The sequence below is a fragment of the Eptesicus fuscus genome, chromosome 13 (assembly GCF_027574615.1).
Source record: "Eptesicus fuscus isolate TK198812 chromosome 13, DD_ASM_mEF_20220401, whole genome shotgun sequence".
NCBI classification, from domain to species: domain Eukaryota; kingdom Metazoa; phylum Chordata; class Mammalia; order Chiroptera; family Vespertilionidae; genus Eptesicus; species Eptesicus fuscus.
The window spans coordinates 33,121,795-33,131,817 of record NC_072485.1 but is presented as its reverse complement, the minus strand read 5'-3'; the positions used below and the strand labels follow the sequence as shown (position 1 = coordinate 33,131,817).

Sequence of the window (10,023 nt, the reverse complement as noted above, 5' to 3'; positions counted from 1 at the left end):
CAATTCCATTTATGGGTATTTATTTAAAGAAAACAAAACAGTAACTCAAAAAGATATATGCACCCCTGTGCTAATTGCAGCATTGTTTATAATAGCCAAAACATGGAAGCAATTAGGTGTGTATCAATAGATGAATCAATAAAGAAGATGGTGTGTGTGTGTGATGGAATGTTACTCAGTAATAAAAAGAAGTGAAATCTTGCCATTTGCAACAACATAAAAGGAATTCAGAGAGTATTGTGTTAAGTTAAATAAATTGGACAGAGAAAGACAAATACCATATCATTTCACTTATATGTGGAACCTCAAAACAAAACAAATGAATGAAATGAAACAAAACAAAAACCCTTCTTAGATAAAGTGAACAAACTTATGGTTGCCAGAGGGGAGTAGTGTGGGAGGATAGGATGGAAAAGGGAGAGGGGATTCAAAAGTAAAAAATTCCAGGTACCCTGCTCTGTCCTGTTGCTGTTGTGTTACCGCCAGCTGCTGCCCCTGGATCCCACCAAGGAAGAGACAACAGAAGACCCCGCCACATCAGCTGTCTTGCTGGATCATTGTCATTTCTCTCGGGTCATCTTTAACAGTGTAGAGAAGTTCTATGTTCCTGGAGGGGATGTCACATGCTATTACACCCTTAGTATTTTATTTCCTGAAGAGAGGATTAGATTGGAATCTTTAGAACTAATGGAAGTCAACCCAGGAGTACTATACCTTCATGTGGATTACTTTGCCTGTTGATCTAAACAGCAAATCAATGAAACAGTAGGAATTCCAATTCAAGTTTACCTGCTCAAGGATGATAAGTATTCCCAGTTCTGCTATGTGGATCGGAATGGTGTTGTTTGGGAAGCAAGTATCCCATTCTAGTTCTGTCCAGAAAACGGGGTGGACATCCTGGTTGTTACCACTCAGGGTGAGGTGGAAGAGATTGAGCAGCACAACAGTGAGCTTTGAAAAGAAAATCAGGAACTGAAGGACAGCTGTGTCAGACTCCAGAAGCAGAACTCAGGCATGCAGGCTGAGCTCCAAAAGAGGCAGGAGGATCTAGAAACCTTAAAGAGCATCAACAAGAAGTTGGAACCGAAAGTTAAAGAACAGAGGGACAGTTGGGAACCAAAGCTGCTTCAATTGAAAGAACAAAACCAGAAGATGTCCTCAGAAAATGAAGATAGGGGAGTCAGAAAGAGTCAGCTTCAGGCCCAGATGTCAACTCAAGAGAAAGAAATGGAGAAGCTTCTTCAGGGAGACAAGATAAGACAGAGCAGTTGGAGCATCTGAAAAGGGATAATGACCTGCTCTTTCTCAGTTTAACTGAACAGAGGGAGCACCATAAGTAGCTCAAGCAGACAGTGTAGTAGCTGAAGCAGAAAGAAACTACCGTGACGAAGAAACAGCAGGAGCTAAGGAAACAAACTTGGACCTGTCAGGAAGACTGAGTCAGGGAAAGACAAGTATCACATGATCTCACTCACATGTGGAACACAATGAACAAAATAAACTGATGAACAAAATAAATCCAGAGACATAGAAGCATGGAACAGACTGTGGAAACTCAGAGGGAGGGTGAGGAGGGTGATGAGAAGAGATCAACCAAAGAACTTGTGTGCACATATGCATAACCCATGGACACAGACTATAGGATGATGAAGGCCTTGGATGGTGGTATCAGGGGCAAGAAGAGGTCAATGGGGGAAATACAACAATAAAGATTTTTTTAAAAGACTGAGTGAGAACAAGATGTAATGTTCTGGAGAGAAAGAGAGGAAGGAAAGAAAAAATGATCTTTTGAAGAGATAGAGCAGCAGTTGTATGAGTTACAAGACATGGATTTTGACTCTTTGCCATGTCAAGTTCCTACTTCAGATCAAGGAAGTGCAGGACAAAACCCAGTACTTGTCTAGGAAACCCATATTCTGGTATCATCAAAACTTCTTCCCTCAGCCTGTTCTCAATCAAGAAATGCCACACCTGCAAATTAGACTTTGCTGATGACATTTTTATTGTACCTTAGAGCAGGGGTACATTCAGATCCTGTATATGAAATGTCTTATTTGTGACAAGAGCTTCTCAGCAAAACAAAAGCAAATCTTTGAAGAACATGAGTTCTGCCACAATCTGTAAGTGTCCCAGCCTCTTGGGTCTATGCTGTACATAGATCTTACAAAGTAGAACCTATAGCTTTTACTAGGCGTTATGATCCTGCTTAACCTGAAACTATTAGGAATTTATTCAGTCCCACTGCCTTAAAGGTAGAATCATGTCAATAATCTAAAGGATAGTGTTAAGGGTTGTTACTTCCATCCTTGTGGATTACTGCCTTTTATATCATGTAACGCTAGCTATGTCAGCCTCTCACCTATGGTGCCCATTCTTCTTTTTTAATGCTTTACCATTTAAAGTATTACATAAGTCTTCTTTTTCCCCCATTGACCTCCCTCCAGCTGCACTCACCCCCCAGCACATGCCCTCACCCCCCCTACTGTCAGTGTTCATTGGATATGCTCATATGCATGCATACAAATCCTTTGGTTGATCTCTTACACCCTCACATCCCGCCTTCCCTCATAGGTTGGGCAGTCTGTTTGATGCTTCTATGATTCTGATTCTATTTTTATTCATCAGTTTATGTTGTTCATTATATTCCACAATTGAGTGAGATTGTGTGATATTTATCTTTCTCTGACTAGCTTGTTTCACTTAGCATAATGCTCTCCAGTTCCATCCATTCTGTTGCAAATGGGAAGAATTCCTTCTTTTTTACAGCAGTTTAGTATTCCATTGTGTAGACGTACCACAGTTTTCTAATCCACTCATCTACTGTTGGGCACTTAGGCTGTTTCCAAATCTTAGCTATGGTAAATTGTGCTGCTATGAACACAGGGGTGCATGTATCCTTTCTGATTGGTATTTCTGTTTTCTTGGGATATAGTCCTAGAAGTGGGATTACTGGGTCAAATGGGAGTTCCATTTTTAATGTTTTGAGGAAACTCCATACTGTTTTCTACAGTGGCTGCACCAGTGTGCATTCCCACCAGCAGTGCAAGAGGGTTCCTTTTTCTCTGCATCCTCTCCAGCACTTATCATTTATTGATTTGTTGATGATAGCCATTATGACAGGGGTGAGATGGTATCTCATTGTCATTTTGATTTGCATCTCTCAAATGATTAGTGACTTTGAGTGTGTTTTCAAATGTCTCTTGGCCTTCTGTATGTCCTCTTTTGAAAAGTGCCTATTTAAATCCTTTGGCAATTTTTCATTAGATTATCTTCCTTTTGTTAAATTGTATGATTTCCCTATAAATTTTGAGATTAAACCCTTATTAGAGATAACATTGGCAAATATGTTCTCCCATGCAGCAGGCTTTCTGGTTGTTTTGTTGATGGGTTTTGGTGTGTGTGTGTGTGTGTGTGTGTGTGTGTGTGTGCGCGCGCACGCAGAAGGTTTTTTACTTTGATGTAGTCCCATTTATTTATTTTATCCTTAGTTTCCATTGCCCTAAGAACTGTATAGATACTATGACAAATGTCTGCTATTTTGGTGCCTATAGCTTCTTCTAAACTTTTTATGGTTTCCCATCTTACATTTAAGTTCTTTACCCATTTTGAGTTTATTTTTGTGTATGGTATAAGTTGGTAGTCTAGTTTCATTTTTTTTGCATGTAGCTGTCCAATTTTCTCAAGACCATTTACTGAAGAGACTGTCTTGACTCCATTGTATGTTCTTGCCTCCTTTGTCAAATATTAATTGAGCATAATGGCTTGGGACATTTCTGGGTTCTCTGTTCTCCATTGGTCTATATGTTTGTTTTGTTTCAGTACCAGGTAGTTTTGAAAACCATGGCTTTGTAGTATAGCTTGATATGTAGTTATCCCTCAAATTTTGTCCTTCTTTCTCAAGATTGCTGCAGCTATCTGGGGTCTTTTTTTATTTCAGATGATTTTTTGGAGAGTTTGTTCTAGTTTGAAGTATGCTGTTGATATTTTATTGGGGACTGCATTGAATCCATAGGTTGCTTTGGGTAGTATGGACATTTTAATGATGTTGATTCTACCAATCTATGAACATGGTATATTCTTCCATTTGTTTATGTCTTACTCTATCTCTTTTTTCAGCATCCTGTAATTTTCTGAGTATAGGTCCTTTACCTCCTTGGTTAAATTTATTCCTAGGTATCTTAATTTTTTTGATGCAATGGTGAAGGAGATTGCTTTTTTTAAGTTTTTCTTTCTGTGAGTTCATTATTGGTGTATAAAAAAAGCCATAGATTCCTGGGCATTAATTTTGTATCCTGCTACATTGCCAAATTCACTTATTAGTTCTAGTATATTTTTATGTTGTCTTTAGGGTTTTCTATGTACAATATCATGTCACCTGTGAATAATGACAATTTTACTTCTTCATTTCCAATTTGGATGCCTTTTATTTTTTATTGCTTCTTCTCTGATAGCTATGGCTAGCACTTCCAGTACTATGTCGAACAGGAGTGAGGAAAGTGGGCATCTCTGTCTTGTTCCTGTCCTTAGGGGAAATGGTTTTCGTTTTCGCCCATTGAGTATGATGTTGGCTGTAGGTTTGTAATATAAACCTTTAATTATGTTGAGGTATGATCCCTCTATTCACACTTTGATGAGAGTTTTTATCAGGAAAGTGTGTTGGATTTTTGTCAAATGCCTTTTCTGCATCAATTGATATGATTATGTGATTTTTTGTCTCTCAGTTTGTTTATGTGATGTATTTGCGGATATTGTACCATCCCTGCATCCCTGGAATAAAACCCACTTGGTCATGGTGTATGCTCTTTCTAATGTAATGATGGATCCAGTTTGCTAGAATTTTGTTGAGGATTTTAGCATCTATGTTCATCAGAGATATTGGCATGTAATTCTCTTTCTTTGTAGTGTCTTTATCTGGTTTGGGGATTAGGTTAATGCTGACTTCATAGAAAGAGCTTGGAAGTGTGCCTTCCTCTTATATCATATTGTCTTATCCATTTATCCAATGACATCCACTTAGGTTGTTTTTATTTCTTAACTATTCTGAATATGGTACAATGAACATGGGGGTGCTGATATACTTTAGAGACCTTGTTTTCCTTTTCTTGGAATATATACCCATACGTAGCATTGTTGGGTTGTTAACAATAGACATAACACATAAGAATAACACTTTAGGGGCTACAGAGCCTCCCCATCCAAATAATGTATTTCAGAAACTTGCACATGATCTTCATAACAGCACAATAAGGCAAATGATAATACTCCCACAGTGATGAAAGATGGTTTGACATTGGTAGTGTCACACAGTGCCACATGTAGATCTTGTATCATAGAAATGTACCATTGAAGTCTATATGGTCCTCTTAATCAAGGTCACATAATAAAAAATTTTAAATCTTCCACATTTAAAATTAGGGGGAAAAATTCAGGGAGATGAATCCACTGGACAAAACATTCAAAGGGGCAAGTAGAGAGAAAGGAGCCACATGTTTTAAGATTCTTTATACTTTACCACACTGCAGCTATATTGTTAATATATCAGCAAAAGCATGCAATGAAAGATATGCCCTACAAAGCAACATTCAGTGCAGTTTAGCAAACAACTTAGTTTCCTGAATTCAGACTACTGGGCCTGGTTTCATACCCAAACCTCCAAGTTTTCTCTCCTGGTGGATAAGTCCACCCTGTCTTTCACCACTACCTCCCCATCTGTTAAGCTCTAGTCCTACTTCACATCCTGTTACTGCCTTACCCCAGTATCATTACTGCCTAGGACCATGTCATGCCCTGCTATGTTTTATGGATAAAAATATTGCCCCCGAACACCAGCTAGAATCAAATGACACTCATCACAACATCTTAGGCTTTTGGCCATTCCATGAGGGATCAGACAGCTTAACTTCCACTAGCTCCAGCCCTAAATCCAACTCCATTCACTCTCCAGGGCCTGTCATTAAGGATCCGCATCTTCAAACAAAGGCAGTGTTGGGTAGGCAATGATCATAGGCTTTGGAGTCAGGCAGACAGATCTGGGTTTGAATCCCATTATATAAACTGAGCAAGTTAATTCAGCTCTATAAACTTTAATTTTATTTTCTGCCAATGGAGAATGATACTATGTACCTTGAGAGGAATCAGCACAAAGCGTGTTCAAGATCATAACTCTCACTTATATTTAATCAAAATTCTTCCTAATGTTATTTAAGGATAATTTTACATTTAAATTCAATGAGAAATCATTGCCTTATTACCTATAAGTACTTAAGTAGTGAATAAAGGACTGAGTGATTAAATAATTGAATGAATCAAACAATTGGATATACTAAATATGAATGAATCCATTCAATTAAAGAAGTATCCTATATAATAGAAACCTAATATGCTAAGTGTCTGACCATTCATTTGCCCATTCGCTATGACAGGTAGGTTTGCTTGCTGCTGAGGTCTGGCCGATGGGGAGTGGGCAAGACAGGCCAGACACACCCTGGAGCCCTCCAACGGTCCTTATCATGCACCAGTGGGGTCCCTCCACCTGGCCTATGGGGATCAGGCTGAAACTGGCTCTCCAACATCCCCTGAGGAGTCCCGGATTGTGAGAGGATTCAGGCCAGGCCGAGGGAGCCCACCAGTTCATGAATTCATGCACAGGGCTTCTAGTACATTAACTAATGTTATATTTTAGGCATTGTGACCAAGATAGACAGGGCCCTTTCCCTCATGGAGCTTTTAGCCCAACAATTACTCTCTCCTTCCTTTATGGGGTTGTTGTGGGGTTTTTTTAGATAAAATCTATTATGACATTGAACTAACTACATTGGAACTATTCCCTTTGAAAGCTGACCCCTCTACTAGCCTGTGATCACCATGAAGGTAAAAGCCAATTAAGTACTAATGACTTTATGTGCTAGCCCAATATCCCATTCCTGATAGAGATTTTTCTGTCTCCTCTGGACCCTCCTTAAGTTTACATGATCCTGTTTCTTCCCTCCTGCAAAAATTCAGGCAGAAGGAGGCCCTAGAATGAAGGGAATGGAGACTTAGGCAGGGAAACACTTGTGTGTCCAGTACAATTTATGGATCAGAAAAATGTTGATATGTGACACTAAAATAAGTCCAAATATTATACCACCAAACAGAGCCAAATGATTGATAAGAGCTCAAGAGAGGAGTTTCAAGATGGTGGCAGAGTATCTTGCACCTCCTCCAGAATCAAACTAGAAATACAACTAAACTGGGCAACATTCACCCTGAATTTCCAAATGAAGACCAGCTAAAAAGACTATTGAACAAGGATGAGCAGAAACCACCTAGAGACTGACAGGAAGGGCTGAGTCACACCAGGGCTGGCCCTGCTCCCACAGGTGGCAGGGCAAGGTGCGGAGGTATATCTCCTATGGTGGAGGAGGTTGGAGATGGGGAGGGAATTGAGGGGAGAGGATATGTGGTGGGGTTTGGAGAGTGGGAGGGTTGAGGGCTTTGGAGCGTAGAGTTGGGGGTTTCCCCATGAGAGGAATGAGGCCTGAACCCCAGGCTGTTATCCCCATCCTGGAGCACCAGAGGTGGGAACAGCCACCCACTATAAGCCTCATCCAGAGGTGAAATGCTACCACGGGGCCTCTATTGGCCAGGGAAATACAAAGCCTGCCAGACAACACCACTTTTTTTTAAAGGACCAGACTACATGATTTTATTTTGCAGCCAATCACTCTGGGCTTCTGTGGAGGGAGGGCAGTGTGGACCAGAGTCACCTGAGGAGAGTCTGGGGTGAGAGCCATTGAGGAGAGACATGGGAGAGTGGCTGCCAAAATACCTGTGCTCAGTCTCCCCCACCCAATAACACAACAGCCATTTTTCCTGAGAGGCACAGGCCCCTCCCAGCAGCAGCCTGGGGAAAAGCAACTACTCTGCCCTTTGGAATATACTAGTAGCTCATTCCACTCTCTGGAATCCTGCTGGCCCCACCCTATATCTTACTTAACCCCTGCTGAGGAGTCAGCAGCAGAGATCAGGCCTATAGATCTGGGCAAAGGACATCAGTGACTGGCTTTGGGGAGGGGCCATTCCCCCTCCTTTCCCAGGAATCTTACTAGTGCTTCCCCATCACAGAAGAGCTGATAGAAACTCCTGGCTTCAGGCAGACCCCACTGATGTGCTTATGAGGGGCTCTGCCCTGCCCAGTTCAGGGAAATATTACGAAGAACAGTGTATCCTTGGTTGTTAACCAAGGATAACAACCTACCTGGCAAGTATGTACTCACAGAAACACCACCTGTACTCTGTGGTGTTCCTCAGATTGAGGTCACTTTTGATATTGATGCTAATGACACCTTCAATGCCTTTGCTGTGGATTAGAATATGGGAAAAGAAAACAAGATTACCATCACTAACCAGGAGAACTATTTGACCAAGGAAGACAGCAAACATATGGTCCAAGAAGCTGAGAGAGAAGTACAAAGCTGAAGAGGAGAAGCAGTGGGACAAGACATCTTCCAAAATTCACTTATACTCTTTGCAGTCAATATAGAGGTGATCGCCAAAGATGAGAAACTTCAAGTTCAGCTCAATGATGAGGACAAATATAAGATTCTTGACAAATGTAATGAAGTTATCACCTGGCTTGGTAAGAATCAGACTGCAGAGAAGGAAGAATTTGAACATCAGCAGAAAGAGCAGGAGAAAGTCTGCAGACCTATCCTTCCCAAGATGTTCCAGAGTGCAGGAGGTAAACCAGGAGGAATGCCTGGGACTCCCTAGCGATGAAATTCCTCTTCTAGGCCCATCAATGAACAGGTGGATCAAGGCAACCTGAACATGCATTCAGGTGTTCTATATAAAATATTGAATGACCCAAATTTGTAGCAAATTCCATGGTAGTTTTACAGCTGAGCTGCTATAGTAAATAACTTTCAAACTCAACACTTGAATGTGGAGCATGTGCTCAGAGAGAGGAAATAACCTTGCACTTTCTAGGCACTGTAGTGTAAGGGCAAAACACAGTCTTAAATCAAACTCTATTTGAAATTGGCAACAAAACACCCCCCACAATACAAACCACAAAGTTTTACTGCATTCAGATACAGTTTTGTTGTAAGGATATAGGACTAAGCTATGCAGGTATGTTTCCCTGGGCCTGAATAGTGTTAATTATGAGAGCAGATGTTTCAGGGGACCTGTCAGACTGAGCACTGATTACCAAGTGTCAGTGCTTTCTACATTTTCTTTAATAAATGCATTTTGTATTATTTATTATATGTGAGACTTCTAAAGTGTGGGACCTAAGCAGGGATCCATCTTTCCCAAATGCTGTAGGTATTATTATTACTATTAAACCCATTTAACAGATAATAAAACTGGGACTTTAGTGTATCAGTCAGCATAAAGTCTAGAAAACAGAAACATCTCTAGAAAGTTCAAGCAAACCAAGATTCAATACACAAATTATGAGTTCACAAAATGATAGGAAGGCCCAGGGCATAGAGATAGAAAGCAGAACATTACAACAGAAAAGGAGAAATTACTGACAAATGAAGTTGGGCTTTGTTTTAGAGAGAGTTAGTATAAGTATATAGATCTGATGTACAGGAGATGAAAACATTTCTGTTCAATGGCTTCTTTTGGTCAATAAAAAGAGGCAGCTGAGAAGACTTAGCAAAGTGAGGGAGGAGGTTTGAGAATAAAAAAAAATGTGTAAAATGTGAAGCATGTTCAAGGAAATGAATGTGATTGCCAGACAGTATTTCTGATTCAGTTTTTTATGTTAATCATTAATTTATAGGCTATCTGTGCAGTTATGTGCTTTTTTTCAGGACTTTTACCAAGTTACATGTCTTGTTGTCAATTTCACAATCTAAAGTAGAGATAAAAGGCCCTTGTAATATTGCTTTGTATCCACCCTTAGTACTTGTGTCCACCCTTTATATGCCATACATACAGTCCCAGCCCTGGTCCAAAGTCCATAAAAGAACACATCTCAGTCTCTTGAAGTTCCTTTCCTTTTAGCAACTCTTCACTTCCTTCCTTTAA

At 40.2% G+C, this 10,023-nt stretch overlaps 2 pseudogenes; both read left to right on the top strand.

Annotated features, from left to right (window-relative positions):
- Positions 1-703: 703 nt before the first annotated feature.
- On the top strand, positions 704-2,124 carry LOC129151248 (calcium-binding and coiled-coil domain-containing protein 2-like; annotated as a pseudogene).
- A 4,740-nt stretch (positions 2,125-6,864) lies between these two features.
- LOC129151176 (heat shock cognate 71 kDa protein-like) lies at positions 6,865-8,754 on the top strand (annotated as a pseudogene).
- The last annotated feature ends 1,269 nt before the right edge of the window (positions 8,755-10,023 follow it).